Source organism: Spermophilus citellus (genome assembly GCF_964194105.1).
Source record: "Spermophilus citellus genome assembly, chromosome: 7".
In the NCBI taxonomy this organism is placed as follows: Eukaryota; Metazoa; Chordata; class Mammalia; order Rodentia; family Sciuridae; genus Spermophilus; species Spermophilus citellus.
The window spans coordinates 84,555,279-84,575,282 of NC_138188.1; the positions used below are offsets into that span (position 1 = coordinate 84,555,279).

The 20,004-nt window shown below is 35.6% G+C and overlaps 1 protein-coding gene across 2 annotated transcripts in view; it reads left to right on the forward strand.

The window, feature by feature from the left end:
- Positions 1-20,004, forward strand: part of COL8A1 (collagen type VIII alpha 1 chain) — a 150,685-nt gene that overhangs the window by 94,962 nt on the left and 35,719 nt on the right. For both annotated transcript variants that reach the window (XM_081300828.1, XM_081300829.1), the window contains exon 2: positions 2,383-2,502. The gene's annotated coding sequence lies outside the window, so the exon portion shown is untranslated. The remainder of the gene's footprint in view (positions 1-2,382; positions 2,503-20,004) is intronic.

The following is a 20,004-nucleotide window of genomic DNA, read 5'->3' on the forward strand; positions in this document are numbered from 1 at the left end:
AAACAAACTCTTCTCAAGTTCAAGAGTCTAATAGACCACCATACAATAATCATGGGAGACTTCAACACACCTCTCTCACCACTGGACATATCTTCCAAATAAAAGTTGCATAAAGAAACTATAGAACTCAATAACACAATTAATAACCTAGACTTAATTGACATATATAGAATATACCACCCAACATCAAGCAGTTACACTTTTTTCTCAGCAGCACATGGATCCTTCTCAAAAATAGATCATATATTATGTCACAGGGCAACTCTTAGACAATATAAAGGAGTAGAGATAATGCCATGCATCTTATCTGACCATAATGGAATGAAACTGAAAATCAATGATAAAAGAAGGAAGGAAAAATCATGCATCACTTGGAGAATGAACAATAGGTTACTGAATGATCAATGGGTTATAGAAGACATCAAGGAGGAAATTTAACAAATTCTTAGAGATAAATGAAAACACAGAAACAACATATCGGAATCTATGGGACACACTGAAAGAAGTTCTAAGAGGAAAATTCATTGCTTGGAGTTCGTTCCTTAAAAAAAGAAAAAACCAACAAATAAATGATCTCATACTTCATCTCAAAATCCTAGAAAAAGAAGAGCAAAACAACATCAAAAGAAGTAGAAGGCAAGAAATAATTAAAATCAGAGCTGAAATTACTGAAATCGAAACAAAAGAAACAATTGAAAAAATTGATAAAACTAAAAGTTGGTTCTTTGAAAAAATAAATAAGATCGACAGACCCTTAGCCATGCTAATGAAGAGGAGAGAGAAATCAAATTACTAGCACATGGGATGAAAAAGGCAACATCACAACAGACACTTCAGAAATACAGAAGATAATCAGAAATTATTTTGAATCCTTATACTCCAATAAAATAGAAGATAGTGAAGCCATCGATAAATTTCTTAAGTCATATGATCTGCCCAGATTGAGTCAGAAAAATTGAAGACATTCCCTCTAAAATCTGGAACAAGACAGGGATGCCCTCTCTCACCACTTCTGTTCAACATAGTTCTCGAAACACTGGCCAGAGCAATTAGACAGACGAAAGAAATTAAAGGCATAAAAATAGGAAAAGAAGAACTTAAATTATCACTATTTGCAGATGACATGATTCTATACCTAGCAGACCCAAAAGGGTCTACAAAGAAACTATTAGAGCTAATAAATGAATTTAGCAAAGTGGCAGGATATAAAATCAACACGCATAAATCAAAGGCATTCCTGTATATCAGCGACAAATCCTCTGAAATGGAAATGAGGAAAACCACCCCATTCACAATATCATCAAAAAAAATAAAATACTTGGGAATCAACCTAACAAAAGAGGTGAAAGACGTATACAATGAAAACTACAGAACCCTAAAGAGAGAAGTATATTCAAGCAGTTAAACGGTATCAAAATTCAAACTAAAACCTAAAAATGTTGCCAAATTAAAGTTCTATCAATTCTGACTTGGTAAATAACTAAGAATAATGTGTAACTCAAATACTGTTGTTTAAAAATTTGGTAGAAAATGTATTGCTCAAAAAAGCTCACTTTTTTTACACAAACCTAGCTTTTCTTCCTGAAGTATTACTTCCTCAAACATGTACTTCCTCTATAACAAAAGTCCAAATATTTTATAAAATTATCTCAAATCTATATTAATGAGAATTGAATTAGTGAAGCTCTAGTACATAAAAAGATATGCAATACATTGTCTATTTGGACAAAAACTATATATATAACCTATGCATCAATCAGCTTGCTATACTGTATCAAAAAAACAGTAATAATCAGCTTAAAAAGAGGAAACATTTTATTTTAGTTCATGGCTTCAGAGCTTTCCGTCCGTGGTCATTTGACCTTGTTATTTTGGGCCAGTGGCAGCACAGTGCATCATGGCAGAAGTGAGTGGCAGAGGAGGCTGCTCATCAACCTCATGGCAGCAAGGAAGCTAGAGAGAGAGAAAGGAGAGGCTCCAATATCCCCTTCAAGAGCATGCCCCACAATGACCTCACTTCCTTCCACTAGGCCTTACCTGCTAAATGTTCCACTTCCCAATAGCCCCCCAGCTGGTAACCAAGCCTTGACTCAACTGGGGTACATTCTGGATCCAAACTATAACAATATATGTACAGAAAATAAATAAATGCATACTTGGTTACACAGAAATGAAAAATATACACTCCTATTCAACATAAAAGTATCTCTTATATTCTAAACACGCACTTAAATTTTTGATATATAATAGCATTTTTAATGAAGTACGTATTTATACATTCTTATCATGTAATTTTTCCTATGATCCAGAAACTTTGATAGTAATTCTGCTTTTTATTGTCTTTCCAATTGAGTAAAAAGAGTCCTCTGTTTTCTACTTTAGAAGCTGTTCTAGAAGTAGAGGAGCATCTGGTGAAGAGACAGAAGCCAGCCCCAGGGGTGCCACAGCAAGGCATAAGCAGGGACTTTGGTCCTCGATTCCACAGGCCAGCCAAGTCTAAATGTAAGTGTGGGGGCTGGAGCCCAGCCTTGGGGTGGTCCACGGGTGAAGCAGCCAATCTCTGTCCAGGAGCATACTGGCATTTGACAGACAGGTGTCCAGCCTTCCTAGACATTCTATCTCCCATCCTATCTACACCTCTACAAAAGCCTCAGACCATGGCTACTAATATCAGGTTTTTTAATCCCCTATAGTAAAATTCTGTGCAGAGTGTGATCCTCACTGATTTTTAAGTCCAGGCATGTTGAAATTGAGTCTTAAAATAATCATTTCCATAGGACCTGACTAGGTATCCAAGTGTTCACCAGATGCTAGCAGCTAGAATTTGCAAAGGAAAATTGCTAACTTAAGCTTCTTTTCATGATTCAGCAGAGGATTTTAAGTAATAAAAGATCTGGAGATTTGTAAAATAAATAATTCCAGTGCAAATGGGAAAATTAAAATAATCTTATCATCTCCCAGACATGTCTATATGTATTTTTCTACTATTATCATATTTCTCTTAATTGGGCCAATTTTTTTCTGGTTGATATTTTATAGTTTTAAGTTATGAGCTATAATGAACAAATGATTCCTTTCAGATGATTGAATTGATATGTACTAAATTTTCCTAGAGACAATCTAGGATGTATGAAACAGAGAATGATATAACAAGTATGGCTTTATTCACATGTGATATTGAATATATCCACAGTGAAAAATAATAACAGCATGCCAGAATCTCTTCTATGCCTTAATTGATGTCTCAGTAAAAGCAATAAAAATATAAAGTACATCATTAACTTTTGAACTTTGATGGAAAAAAAAACCACAACATACCATCCATTTCTGACAAGTAGACATTATCTCATAGTATCCACAGCCATCCTATGCTTATTACTATTGCCTGCTCCTAAGTGTGACTTTTGGACACACGGCTCAATATTTCCTAATATATAGTACAATGGCTTTTATAGTCCATTTAATCTTATTTCATTATTGAAGGAATGAATTGCTAAGATTCCTCAGATTCTTGTGTTCTTGCTGAGAGTGCACCTGAACAACAAGACAAGCATAGCATCTAGCCCAACTAATGCCACATGGCCACATCCTGTCTAGAGTGAATCCACTCAGAGCTCCTAGAGAAATGTGAATATATTAATGATTTTATAAAGGCATTACATTTTTAATATAGGTACCACTAATTATCTTGGCAGGATTCCATCAGAGCCAGATGTTCTCCAAATGAAATATTTATAATACAGGACCATTAAATTTAAAAAATACATGCTTATTTAAGCAACAGGTCGTAAAACTCAAGCTGATCTAGGATTTTGAAGAAGCTGGTGAAAGATACAGGACATGGATTACTTTCTTAATGTCAGGGTAAGGCTCTGAACTCAATCCAAAGAAACTATTATAATTGTTGCAACCATGACAGGCTCAGCTTCAGGATTTCTTCTAACAAAATCTTGCTGCCAAGGGCATTGATGGGCTCACCCAGTAAAAAATTACTATAATAATGTTAAACTAAATCATAAAAATGCAGACGGTGGTTATTACAGGGCAGAGGAGAGGAATTGCTTGTAAAGTTATGGTAGAAATATCAAAAATGCATTTTATTGGACTTTTAAAAAATTAAGCTCTTTGTTTTTAAACTAAGGTGCAAAAGCAATAAAATGTAAATGTTTCTTAATAAATGATTTTATTCAACAGTCAACAGCAATGATTCAGCAAGTGAAAATAAAAATTATGTTCCTTCAACCTGGTCATCAATTCTGACAGGCTTGAAGTTTGTATGTGATAGTTGTCTGATGAAAATAACCTGCTGAAAATTATTTTAAAGAATTTTCATTGAAAAAAAGAATAATTAACTTTTTAAATGTGTCTTTTTCTCTGTGAAAATAAACATGGCTTATGTTTAATTTCATGTGGTATAAGACTCTAAATATTTTATTTCATTTTTAAGTTCTATGAAGTTCACTTGACACAAATGTACACAATGATCAAAAAACTCAAATATGAATATCATAATAGGCATCCAGTTAAGGAAATGAAAACAAATCCCAACTAATCCTCCATGTACCCTCTAAAAGTACAGAATGTAATGTTAAGTAATCTAGAATTGAGTAATTGAGTAATCTAGAATTTCCTTTCTGATCATCTTTCTACCTTCCTAAAATATAGATCCTTCATGCACCTAGCATAGACATTTTGGTAGATAGATTTCATATTGTCCTCAAGTTAAATCACATGTATGTGTGACAGTTATCATAGAAACAAACTTCCTTTGATCATTAAAATATCTAATGTACCATACACACAGGAAGCACTATATATGGGTTGAACTGACTTGTTCCCACTTGTATTCAACACTAATGTGTCTCTTGGATTCACACTAGAGAGGTAGTGTCTCACACATGGGAATTAATGAGCTACATCTGTAACCAAAAATATCTATGGAAAACCTGCTGAATTGATCCATATCTGTGTTATTAATCAAGCCCACTACGGAAGGGCTTTCTTGTGGCTGTACTATATTTTGGAGATAAATAGAGTAGGAAAACCACAGTTCATTTTAAAAGTTGTTTGAAGCTTTGAAGAACATGAATTTTTATATTATATGACAGCAATAAAGTCCAATCCTTGATGGCTGTAATTCTGAGTATATAAGTATATAAATATCCTGTATGTATAATTTTACTATAGAACATGACATTTGCCAAAAAAGACCCTAACTGTTCAATATGGAATTGACTTCTTACTGCCATTCTCTCTTTTTTCTTTTTTTTAATAAAATGACTTTTTTCAAAGTTAAAAACTATATAAGTCATTTGGTATGAATAGCCTTTAACTGAAGCAGATGGCTAGAAGTCAGAATCCTAGATTCTATCCTTGATTCTCCCACCAACTTGGAATGTGGCCTTGGGCAAGACATTACGGCAAATAAAAGAGGTAATAATGTCTTACATGTGTATGGTGCTGTATGATCTAATGGAGCACTTTCATATACAATGTCTTATTTATTCTCCCCACCCCCAGCCTCCTGAGAGGAGTGTGGTAGTTATTAACCATTCTCAATATAAAGACTAGAAATTTAGACCCAGAAAAACTCAATCACTTTTTCATTGTTTTATCAATATCAAATGTCACAGAGCCAGGCACAGAACATTCTAAGACTCCAGCCTGATCTTTGTCTTTCCTCCAACACATTGTCTCTCTCTGGTGCCTCTTACCTTGCAAAATAGAAATGAGTACAGTGGCACTCTTCAGTATGGTGGTCACTGGCCACACAACCTTATGAAGTACTTGAAATGTGGCCAGTCCCCATTGAAATGTGCTATGAATATAAACTATATGCCAAACTTCTGAGACTTGGAATGAAAAAAAATGTAAAATACCTTGTTAATACTTTTTATATTGATTTTATATTAAATTATAATAGTCTCAATATCCTGAGTTAAATAAAATTAATAAATATAAATTAATATATTAATAAACATAATTAAGTAAGATTAATTTCACCTCTCTTTTCATTTTTTTTAATGCAGCTATAAGAAAATACAAAGTTGACTTCTGTTATATGTGACTCCTGTTATGTTCTTATGGGGTAGTGCTGGAGTAGAGAATTCCATTGTTCAGTGCTCGTGATACTGAGTTCACATTATTGGACTTGTTTATGCACCTGTATGGATGCAGCTGATAAAAATTTTCTGAGATGCTATCAGAGTGGGATATAAACTAGCCACAGTGATTCAGCCATTTTAATCCATCTTCCATATGCAGAGAAAAAGTCAGGCTTCATCCTTTGATGCCTCAAATTGCTCATTCATTAAAAAGGTTCATTTTATACTTGCTGAATGCTTGAAGGGCTCAGAAGTAAAAATGCCAGGGAAAGAATTATAAATTATATTTATGATTGTATAGCACTGCTTATTTTAAAATATGATCCCAATAAACATTTCGAGTGAATAAGATATTGGACTATTAGGTTAATATTGGAAATGTAAAATAATGATTATACATAATTGTTATCTAACAAATTTTATTCTCCCTACCAAGCTGTTATTTCATATGTAATCCCAGAATAGCTTATTCCTGTTTGAAAAATCTTAGAAAAAAAATGTTCTTATTTTTAAAAATAATATACAGATAGATAGTAAGAAACAGCCCAAAGTACTAAAAAGCTAACATTGATGTAACATGTACTATGGGTTCAAGCACTGTGGTAAAAATTAGACTAAAATTATGTCACATAACCTTCATAGGGCTTTGAAAATTAGCCCAATGGATCTGAAACAAAAACTCTTAACCATTACTGCTTCTTACTCCAATGCTATTTGAAATCACAATGCAATATACCTTAATAATATTAGAATATTTGGAATTGATTCCCTTTTATTCATTTCAGCTCCACAAGTATTTACAGAGCACATACAATGGATCAGGGACAGTTTTAGACACTGAGGGACGATTAAGTAATAAGATCTGAACTCTGCCCAAGAATACATAAGTTGGTAGACTTGTGAACACGTTTTTTGAAAAATGTGTACTGACAACAGTTAATTAAGGGTGTGTTGCATTCTAAAGGGCTTTTTTTGTTACAATAGAAATCTTTCTAGTACGATTTCCTAATGTGTTAAAACTTACCTATTGTTTATAAAGCAAAGGTCTGGTATAAATAAAACGAATACATAACACGAATTTCAGTACTTTGCTTTCCTCTCTGTTATACCCATTTGGAAGAAAGTAGACTGAAACTACCCTAAATATTTTCTGGAAAGAGTAAGTGTGAAAACAATGGGAGCATAAATCAACGTGGCACTAAAAATTTCAAAATAATGAAACTTAAAAAGCTTTACAAATTTTTATACAATAATGAATAGGCAGAGCTCAAATCTTACTGCTCACCATTCCCTCAGTGTCTTCATCTTTGAAGATGGAAATCTAAAATGACGTGTAAATGTTATATATTAATGTTTCAAAGAAGATTTCAAAATAGTGTATGTTTCCAATTTCTTAGTGATCAAGCTTACCTAAAACCAAATAAGAAGAAAAATATTAACAATACCCAACTCTGAGGGGCAGAATTTTAGGTAGTTCTATGTTCTTATTTATCTTTTCTGTGAAATTTTCAAAATGGACATACATTGTTCTTATAATAGATAAATTGAAAAATCATTGCAATTGACTTCAACAATGATTGTAAATGAGAAACACAATAATTGGGGGAGAAAAACATTAAATGCAAATTTTGTTTTCAATCACAAAAATTTTTATAGTAGTAGCAATATGTTTTGTAGATTCTTCTTTCAGGAAGTATTGCCCTTCCTTTGATTCAACTTCTCTAAATAAGGAAGGTGAAAATTGCTTTGAGTTTCAGATTTTCTTGAGAAAGCAGTGTGAATCTCAGCTACCAGCAAAGTGTAAAGATCAAGGTTGTAACATGAGCTCATAAAGCTGAAAGTTGTTATTGTAGCAATCAGAAAACAGAGTGTGTAAAGGATGTCTCTCCCGTCTTAAAACAAGCTGGCTCTCATTCATTTCTAATGTCATCTGCTTATAACATGCCTTAGTTTTAGCCCCTGAGATGTGTAAAATGTGGAAATATATTCTACACCTTTGGGGTGGATAAGGTATTAACGACCCTGAAAAGTAAAATATAAAGTTATTTTAGAAATTGTACTGAAAAATTCATGGAGGAATATTTGGTCTGATAACTTCTCTTATGAAAACATTAAAATTTCACTACAAAGAAAACTCAGAAATGAGTTCTTTGTACCATATAATCTTATTAAATCATCAATCCACAGACCATTAGAGATGAAAGGGGCCTTCTATATTATATTATCCAGTACCAATATTTTGCAGATGCAAAACTGTTGAAGCAGAAAAATGATTTTCTCAGGAAAAAGTAAAATCACTCAAAAATATCCCAAAGAATCTGGGAACATCTGGAAGCTTATTTAGGAAGAACTAGGCACAGTATTTCGAATCCTATCAGAACTTTAATTACAACTTTAATTTTCAGTTTGTTTGTGGGCACTCCTGTGCAATGAATGGAAGTTGCTAATGTTGACAATGAAAAGTACAGTCATACTGAACATTGGAAAGTAAAAACCAAATGTATAACAAAGCCTGTGATTTCTGACCAGGTCACTCATCCATTACTCAGCTTCCTTTCCTCAGTGACTCAAATAATTGAAATGTACTTTCTTTGCCACTTTTCAAACAAAGTCACCTATTATGAGAAATTGGCTACTTCCAACGTTGCCAATAGACAGAAGAATAATAGAACATTCTATTCCTTGAGTTTATAATAAGGACACCAAAAATCTCATGAATTTAGTATTGATGAAAAATATACTTCTAATAATTTTTTTTATTAAGAACATATTTCTTGTCCTCCACAAACACATACCCACTTCACATTACAGATATCATCATGAAAGAAATAAATTTTTTTTGGTACCAGGGATTGAACCAATGAGTGATTAACTACTGAGCCACAACCCCAGCCCTTTTATATATTTTATTAGAGAGAGGGTCTCACTGAGTTTCTTAGGGCCTTGCTGAATTGCTTAGGACATTGCTAAGTTGCTGAGGCTGGGTTTGAACTCCCACCTCAGCCTCCTGAGCCACTACAGGCGTATGCCACCACACCCAGCAAGAAGTAAATATTAAAACTGGTTTTCTAGGTTCAATGTCAGTCTAAGCAATGGAAGTGGTAACACTTGATTTTAAGGAAAACAGAACAGCATTTGTATGCCCATTGTCCTCTGTAAAATGAGCATAAGCATAGACTCTTGCGAAGTTATTTAAGAATTAAATCATTTAATAATACATGTAAAATGCTCAGAATGGTGCTTGAATACATAGTAAACATTCAATAACTGCCAACTAGTAATAGCAGTAAAAGTATTTACAACATAATTTCTCCGTGACATCCTTCTGAAACAAAACTTGTGATTCCCCACAAGTGTGTTTCATGGCTCCAAATACATGCTGGTCTTTCATTCCAAATGTTCTTTCCTTGCTTCTCCAGCTGATGAACTCCTAGTCACACCCAAGGTTCAGTTATGAAATTTCCTGCTCTTACCTGTCTTTCCTAATCCCAAGGCTCTCTGCATATACCCCTCTCTTACAAACTTGAGATGACTTTCTTTACTTGATTCCCCCTCACTCCCACAACACACATTTGCATACACACAAATGCATGCACACACACCCATGTATGGACATAGCATATGCACACACGTATATACAGGTTCATGCACACATGGGCGTGCTCACACATATACACACACATATGCACACACAGGCATGTGTACACACTGGACCTCAGAGAATACATCATAATTAGTTTTATTTTCCCATGATATGTTTATTGAAATGAATGAACAAACACTTGTATAAATAAATATTAAAATGGGTTTTTTTCTGCCATCAGAATGAGATGTGTACCAAAAGGTCTCAGTTTAGAGGAGGAAGGAGGAGGGAAAAGGACATAGTGGGAGGAGCTGAGACATGCAATCTAGCTGCCCAGGAATCCAGATCCACCACAAGCCAAGACTGAGATATTAATCATATACAATGGCATCTGCCTTACTTCTTCCAGTATTTCATTTAACTTCATTTAACTTCTCAGTGTCCCTCTGGAGAAAATGTGAGTGCTGGGCAAATTGTTCTCTGAGAACCTTTTCAGTACGAACATTTACGTGATGCTAAACACTGGTTTATCTCAGTGGTTCTCAAATATTATTAGCAAGCATCAGAATCTTCCATAAGACTTATTAAAGTGCCGATTTCCTGGTCAGTGGATCTGATGAAGCCCAAGAACACTGAGGCTGCTGGTAAGGGGAACACATGTATAAAACTTCTGATTGATCTTCTTAACACAGGATCCTAATGCTGTCTGATTATCACCTGGAAATTCACACTAAGGTGTGTGAATTTCCAGGTGTGAAGGCAGCTGCCTTCATAAGGACTGATGCCTATGGGTGAATCCCAAGAGTAACTACAGAAGGCAAACTTTGCCAACTACAGTTTTGTTAAAGACTCACCTTGTGGGGAAAGAACAGCCAGAGTTCAAGGCTACAGGGCAAAGAAAGCACATATGCCTGAGTTTTTCACCCATTGGTTTCAACCTGCCGCAGGTTATTTTATGGATCACAATTGCCATCTAGTGACAATTTTGAATAACTACATTGAGGGACTACAGGAGGAAATAATGCTCCCGTTTGCAAACTGCTTGTTTTGCAAAACCACATTCAAGAAGAGAACCCTTAAGAATAAATTCTAATGTGTTCTTGTCTTGTTTGCCTTTATATCTCACATTTATAAACACATATACAACACTTACTATGTGCTATGCATTATTTTACATATATGCTCAATTATTCATATCTACACAATGAAATACCTACAGCTCTTTTCCTCATTATTGAGACAGGAAATGTAACCACAAATGTACAAATGTCCAGAAGAAGGATAAATCTGAGATTGAACCTAGACAGTTTCTCAGAAAATACTACACTAATTCGCCTCTCATACTATCAATTTAAAACACAGTTGCCAAAAGATATTAAATCAATCTAAGTGTTCACCAATACATTAATGGATAAAGAAAATGTGGTGTGTATACCTAATAGAAGACTATTCACCAATAAAAAAAAAGGAAATCCTGTCATTCACAACATGGATGAACCCAGAGGACATTATGTTAAGTGCAGTAAGCCAGGCACAAAAGAAAAAAAAATAATAATTAAAAAAAAATAAACCTGGTGATCTCACTGGTATGGAGTCTAAAAGAGCTGATCTCATAAAAATAGAATGGTGGTTACCAGAGGCTGAGGGAGTCATGTAAGGTGGAGAGAGAAGTTGAGATGTTGGTCAAAGGATACAAAAGTATAGCTAGACAGGAGGAATTAATTCAAAAGATTGATTATATAGTATTGTGACATATAGCAATGATATATTGTATTCTTGAAAAATACTAAGACTAGATGTTGAATGTTCTTACCCCAAAAATGATAGCTACATGAGGTAATGGATATGTTAATTAGCTAGATTTAGGTATTTCAAAATGTTTATATGCTTCAAAATATGTTATTCATGACACATACATACAATTTTATCCATCAATATAAATAAATAAACTTGAAAAAATAAAGCCATTGCTAAAATAATTGGCATATATAAATAGTTATCAGCTCCCAGACATGGATCTGCACACTGAAGTAATGATTTTTGCTGATTATTCCCAGTGAAATCAGCTCATGTGCCATAATAAAAGAAATACTTCCACCTTCACAAAGCCAAGGTCATATAACAAAAAGAGCACTGACTTGGCATCAGTCTTGGAATCAATTTCCAACTTGCTATGCAATTGTGGACTTCAAAAGTCCCTTAAACTTTCTGGGCTCCACTTTTTTTCATCTGTAAAATAGAAAAATAAAAATTAGTTTACATAGTCCTATAACTCCCAAAAATATACTTTGGGAGTTCTATAAAGCCAGATTTAAATTCTAAACTGCTCAAATTTTCCAGTGAATGTGATCACAAAAGCAAACAGGAAGGTCATGGGAAGTAACAGTATTGGTCTTACTCAAATTATCTTGCACATGTGAAAGAGATCAGATTTGATCCCCTGAGTTATTGTCCAGAAGTGCCAGCAGTAAATAATAACACTCATGCTTGCTAAGTGAAAAGCTCAATCAGAGAGATCCACATTCCATTTCTCTTCCTGGATGTGGTACTTGGTCTGTGTGCTGAACTCTGTGCCTCTACCCGTTCTGAACCTTCTGAGAATCCTCTCCAAAGGACTCATGCAGAAAAATCACGTATTTGCCGGTGGATTGAGGTCCATTCCTCCTGGTTCCAGCTCTCCTGTATCAGAGATCTTGGATTTAAAAACCTGTTCTTGATAATCCTTTTAGCTCCTCATCTAAAACACCTCAGTTACCAAACTATTTATTATTTCAATAGACCCATTACTATAATATGTTTATCAAGCCAAATACTAGCAGTTTCTCTCTCTCTCTCTCTCTCTCTCTCTCTCTCTCTCTCTCTTTCTCTCTCTCTATCTCTATCTCTATCTCTATCTCTCTGAGTATCATTAAAATAGAGGAAGATAAAATATTAGCACCACACTTTAATAAGTTTCTTTGTATCCTTTCAAGTATTTGCATGTGTCTCATCACCTAATTAGGCTTCTGTGCTTGAGAAGTGAAAAAAAAAATCTAAGCACAGAAATGTGAAAGAAAAATGATAGAAATTTTAAACAACTTGAAAAAAATAAATGAATGGCTGAGGGTCCACTTATCCTAATTATTAAGCCTGTACTTGTCCTGCAATCATGGTTTAATAATCAAATCTTGATATAGGATGACTGCCCTCTGATACATGAATTAGAAAAAAAAGTTCTTTATACAAATACACTAGAATTAAAGGATTAATTAAAAGATAATAAAAACTATAAATTCACTCAATAAGTATGCTGAGAATTTAGTACATGCCTAGAACTATTGTAAGTGTAGGGATTTTGCAGTGAATGAAGCCAAAAATGCCACTCCACCCTCAGTGCTCCATTGTGTGTAGTTGAAGGGAAGATAATAAATGAGAATATAAACAATTATGTTCTACAGTGTCTGATGACAAAGAAAACCCAAGTATGGTAGAAGGACAGAGAACAATGTAGTGGCAGTGATGCCGTAAATTGGACAGTCAGAGCAAGTGCCTCTGAGAGAGAATATCAGATCCAATATCTGCAGGAAGCAAGGTCATGTGAAGGAAGATTTGGAAGGTAGTTTGAGCAGAGGATATAGCAAGGAAGAAGTCCCAGCACTGGGTGCCAGCTTGGTTTGTTTCAGGATAGCAAGGAGACCCCCCAGCCAAGCCTAGTGACTAACAGGAAGGCAGAGTTGGATCATGCAGGCCTCGACAATTGTGGAATGGAGCTCAGAGCCCATGTGAACAGAAGTAGGGAGCCAAGGAAGGGTTTTGAACACAGGCACCTCAGAAGCTGATCTGTTTCTTTAAATAATTGCTCTAATTTCTTTTTTCGACAGGGTCAAGAGCAGAGGCAAGGAATTAAGGATCTGTTCAGTGGTCCAAGCAAAACACAATTAGTGTCTTATAATAGTGACTTAGAACGTATTTTTATGAGAGAGACCATAAAACATGCTGATGCATAGGATATGTGAGAAAAGGAGATATCAGCAATGTCTCCTGGACTTTGAAACTGAAGAAGTAGTCAAGTACCATTTACTGATACCATTTTATTTTTTGAAAACTATAACCCTTTAATAGTACCAGTTAACTTGATTTCAAAATTAATTTTTGAAAGTGCAAAAATGTTAACTTTTAATTTTAAGAAATTTTAACTCAAGACTCTTTCAGAAATGTCACCCCCTTTTTAAGGAGAAACCTTGTAGAGCAACAGTGATATTCTGCTGCATAGCTTCCGACTCTAGAAGAGTCAAGAACCAGACCATGAGCCTGAAATAGTATAAAAGTTCTAAATGTTCTTTTGTAAAAAGTTTCAAAGACTCGTGCCCAGAGAATTTTTTTAAATCATAATTTCTGCTTAGGATACTTTTATAAATAGGAATAATGAAAGATTAGCTCTCTATTCTTTCAAGAAGTACAAGGTAGAATTTCATGGTTCAGTTCAAAGGAATGTTAAGTATTGGCCTGAGATTTATTAGACTCTTGAGAAAGAAATGTTGCAGTGGAAATGGGGGAGAAACATGCTTGGTCTATGATCCAGGGGCACTTTTGTGGGAACCAGAGTCTTGAACTTCCAGGCAGTTATGTTGTGCTGGGCTTGGCCTGAGAGATCTGGGACAGTGCCATCACACCACCCATACATGGTCAATAAAAGCAAGAAAATACTTGGGGCAAAAAGGCTTACCCCAAATCACCAGTCAATAAGGGATAGAGCCAAAACTATATAAACAGAAGTTTAAAGATAGGCATGGAAAGTATTTTATTCATACACAAAGAAAACTTGAAGGGCCAACACATTCCAATGAAACAGGGTTCCTTTCTTGGTTCCCACTTTATAGAGAATGGCTCCTTTTCAATATTTTAGCTTCTCTGATAAGTACTAATTAGCTCTGATTGTTTCTACACAGGAAGAAAAAATGAAATTCTCATGGCCTACAAACACCATAAAGATAAGAATCTTTCTGTCTTCTGTATCGCTGGGTCCCCAACAAGTAGATTTGTGTCCGGCACACACTTTATTTTATTTATTTATTTTTTTAAATATTTTATTTTTTAGTTATCGGCGGACACAACATCTTTGTTTGTATGTGGCGCTGAGGATCGAACCCGGGCCGCACGCATGCCAGGCGAGCGCGCTACCGCTGAGCCACATCTCCAGCCCCGGGCACACACTTTATATTCAGCAAATCTTTATTGAGTAAAGAAAAGCTAAGTTGAAGAGGAAAAAAAGAAAGTAGAAAAGAATCTTTACTATTTTGTTTTTATACAAAAAAAAAACCTAAATTTTCAGATGAAACTTAATGAAAATATATCAAGAGAAAGCTTTTCCCCTGATAAGGCAGCTCTTATCTAACATATGGTTTTTTCCCTGGTATCAAATTCTTGTTGTCAGATATAATTCATTGATGTTGACTAAGAATTAACAAATCTTTATCTTAGGTCCTTCAATTTTAAGTAGTCTGCATTTCTCATTCATTTTCATGCTCTTTCTTGTCAACCTAAACAGTTAAGTTAAAAAACTGAATAGTTGACAAGTTGGCAGCCCCAAATTTTGGCTTCCTTTGATCACCTTCTCAACTCAGTCTAAGCTTATAAGATCCATGTCTAAGATTCTAATTTGACTTTAATTTACTTGAGTACACTTTCCCTTATCAGTTCTGACCTCGTGCTCAGGGCTGGTCTTTTTTCCAACACCATTAGCAGCCACTATCTTTGACCATAGCAGCCACCAGAGTAGTAATGTATAAAAAGAGAAAAATGAAAAATGATAAAAGGATGTGGAGGTGACATATCTGTTCCCAGACTAAGCCCTCTTAGGAAAGTGTTTGATGGGAAAACAGACGTCTCTGTACAAAAACTATTCTGGATTCTAGAAAAAGAATGCTTTTACCTTTTAGGAAGGATTTCAGCCTACCTTGAAATTCCTCCCTGGAGTTCCTCCCTACACCTATTTTTAAAGTGTGATGTCATCAAAGGGGAAGATGGAGAAGATTTATTTTATTATTTCTCCTTGGATTTCTGCTACAATTTATCCTTTTTCTTTTTCTCACTTCAGAATGACTTACACACATTTTTAAAAAGGTCTTAGATTCAAAGATCTTAAAGAACAGATTTATGCCGATCTACCAGAGGCTGAGCGATAACAGCATTCTTTTTCTTTGACAGGTTTTTAAAGGACACAGAAAAGTGTCAGGCAAACCTCCAACACCACAGCCTAAAGCAGGTTAACCCAAAACACACAATATCCCCAGCCAGCTCAAGATTAGTGACAAAGTTAGGCCTGAGGACTTCAGGATGTTAATTGTGAAACACAATTTCATGATATGTATGGCTCCATAAACTGGACAGAGCTCTTCTTGAGTATTATGAGGTATCCCTCACAGTGGGTGCAATTATTTATCCTTGATGTTATAACAGATATTGTATTCAAAAGAATCACAGATCAGTTTTTCACTAGGACTGTGAAAGTAGTAGACATAAGAATCAACTAGAACAAGCTTGTAGAAAATGCACATTTCTGGCCCCCTCCGCAAGCCTCTCTAATAAGACTCCATGCGGACACGATAGGCAGCAAGGAAGGCCAGTGAGTGAGATGCAAATGGTTAGGAAACCACACACAAAGAAGCACTGCACCCTGGTGTGATGTGAGCTCCCAGCAGTCAGGAGTCTATTAATGAAACTTAATTCCCTGCACCTGCAGTGAGGCTTGAACTTGGTAGAGACAATGACTATTTGGTGAATGAAAACCAATTAGCATTTATAGACTCCAGGGCATCATTCTAAGCACTCTAATGCATTAACTCACTTAATCCTCCAAGGAAAGCACTCTTATTAGCCTTTACATCAGCTGGGCACTCTGCCTGCATACTGTGCAGAGAAAGTCACATGGCTGGCTTCTGTTCAGCTGCTACCTCTTCAAGAAGATCTTTCTTGACTACCTACCTAATGTTCAATCAATCTCACTCCCATCCCATCACAAAATCCTGTTCCTTTTCTTTGTAGCACTTAATTCCATATAAAATCACCTTGTTTTATTTTTTGTATTGCTTCCTCCACTAAAACATAAGCTTCATGAGAAGAGGAGTTGTGTTTTTCACTGTCTGGAGGCACAGTGTCTAACTCACAATCAGCACCAAGGAAGTGCTTGTTAGATGAATACATTAACAAATACATGACAAATACAATATAAAGGAGATGTATTTGCTATATAAATTATTAGAACTTCCACATTTTATTATGTATAACAAGTGAAAGGCTTCTAACCCAAAAATAGTCCTAAAAATTATTTCATAATCTATCCTGTCCCAAGTGATAGCTTGGACATGAGAAAAAAGGAACTAAGCAAAGGTTTTAAAATGTAAAGTATGGATAGATTTCTCACTCTGGGGCTTCAATATTTTGTTTGCAATAAACTTTCAGGACATCAGACACACCCATGTTCAAACATAAGTGAAAAGCACATTCCAGGATCAAATGTACATGACTTTTAGATTAACCCATATTTTGATTAACCACACAATGACTGCCTTACTAGTCCATAAAGCTGTATCTACATGAAAGTAAAAGAGCAAGTTATAACACTAAAACTAAAGCCAGATGCTTTATCAGTCAGAAGAATGAATAGACCAATTCAGTCCAAAGAATGAATGTATCACAATCATTGATTGTGTGGTCCTAAGCCAACAAAATCATAATTAGGACCTGACAGTAGGCACAGGAGAGAAATTTTTAAATTCTGGATGAGTTTTAAATGAGCTTCTCATACACTATAGCTCAAAACCATGGTTCTTTTGAATGGGGCCATTTGCTAGTTGAGGTCATGTCAATGCTAACCAAAGCCCTGCAGTATTCCTACTGTGGATGAGTACATTGCACTCTTTCTTCTCTTTATTTATGATGTGGGTCTCAGGCAAACAAGAGTCAATCCTAGGAAATGCTGCTAAATGAAACTTTATGTTCCCAGTGATTCCTGGGATCAACTCTTGTCAATGTTATGCCAGACAGTAAATGTTATCGGTGATGTTGTTGGATAGAAAATATTCAAAATCAACTGGAAACTTCAAATAAAGCTGTTTTCCTTGTTTTATTTTGAGAATGCTATGATCATGCAGGGACTTGGCCAGACCTGGGTTGGCTTCATTAATCATCTCAGAGCATGTGCATAGATCATGGAAAAATTTTTCCATTTTTGAGGAACTGCTGGTCTCCAATCACATCCGTTTCATTCAGTCACTGAAGCTGAAACTTGGAAGTACCAAAATACATGGAGGAAGGAACAGAGGAAGGCGTGCAAACAGTAGTGAGGTCGCTCTTACTACAAAAAGGCAAAAATTCTTCCTTTGCAAAAAAACTCCGCCTAGAAAGAACTTAGTTGCCCTTCCTCCCATTGAGAAATATTTAATTAAAATATTTTAAATGATAGTGAAGAATTGGTTTTCATTCTAAAAATTTCCAAGTGCAATCTAGGCAAGAACAAAGATAATTTCTATGTTCACTGCCCAAGCCCTCAAAAACATCTGGATTAACTCAATGCCAGATTTAGCACGTTTTGTTTTCCATTTTATGAGCAAAACATGATTTGGATAACAAATTTTTCTGAGGCCCATGCATACTGCTGAGAACCTCTGTCATTTCCTTATCAGAAGCAACAGGAGAAATTCCAAATATGAAGAATCACTGAGATTTATGGCCTCCATTCCCAGCCTGACACTTGGCTCAGCACAGAGGGTAAGCAGCCAAAAAGAAGTCCTTTACTAAGGTATGAAGGCAACTGGCTGCTTGGGGAGTCTAGACTTGGGAGTGACACAAAAGAAGGTTTGGGCTTTTACACGGCCAGCAAAACCTAGTCTGTTTGAAGTCGGATCAATTGATTTCTTGAACATCTCAAATAAGCAAAATTCTACAGGAAATGGGAGCCAGATGCATTTTTAACCCAGGATGATAGTAGAAACTAGTCACACCACATCATTTAGTTTCATTTTGGCCCTCCTGATAGACTTATGCTCCAGAACTATACCCATATAATGTGTATATAGAGACAGTCATTAAATAAACTTGGTAAGGGTAGAGATTTTCTTATTCAAATAACCAAGGAAATAGCATGTGTCTGATATGTAGCAATTTCTTTTAAAATACTTCATTGATTTGGAAAGGACTCTAAATGCTTAGGAAGAAGCATCAATTGTGAAGCAGGCATAGTATTGCTATTTTGACAAGCCCTCAGAGGGAGGTAATTGCTCTTACTGTGCACCTAAAGATACCAAGGCCCATAGATACATTGACTTGCCAGAGGCTACATGATTATAAATGGAGAAAATAAGATTGACTCATCAAAGAAGTACCCAGCCAAGTCTAAAAATACAGTTAGGTAGGAGGAATAGGTTCTAGTGTTCTACAGCACAGGGGACAACAGGTTACAATAACCTATCATACATTTGACAAAGAACTAGAAAAGGGAAGCCTGAAGTTTCCAAACATAAACAAACAATAAGGATCTAGGCACAGTGGCACACACCCTTAATCCCACTGACTTGGGAGACTGAGGCAGGAGGATCACAAGTTGGAGACAACTCAGTAAGCCCCTGTCTCAAAATAAAAATTAGAAAGGACTGAGGATGTAGCTCAGTGGTAGACTGATCTTGGGTTCAACTCCCAGTACCAAGAAAGAAAGAAAGGAATGGTGGGGAGGAGGGAGGGTCAAAGGAAAGGAAAGAAGGGAAAGAGGGAGGAATGGAGGGAGAGAGGAGGGGAAGTGAAGGGATTGGGAGATGGAAAATGCTAATTATCCTGATTTAATCATTATACATTTTTACATGTTTTGAAATATCATACTTTACCCCATAAACATGTACAACTATCACATTAATTAAAAAGAAAAAAGTAATATTTTTAAAGGAGCCCCCTATTGATCCTCAGGGTTGAACTGAAATGAAAAGCCACTGATTATTCAGATTGTTTCTTCACTTGGCTATTGCTAGTTTGCCCCTCCCTGCCCACAGTACAGGAAGGAATTGGCAACCTCTCTGGAGCTGTAACTACCAGGTCAGGATCATTAGCAATCATGTGCCAGGAGCACCACCTCGCCAGGCAGGAACAGCCTACATGCAGCTTCCCCCAGGGACCCTAAGCGGGAAGGAAAGGTTTCTTCCCTCTACCTTTAGCAAAAACTGACTGTCACTTAGCAGTACCTGGATGCTACCTTGTGAACAACTTGTTCTTTGTTCTTGTGACTTTCACAAAAGATGAAATATTCTTTTTTTTTAGATGAAATGTTCTTTTCATTTTAATTTCACATAT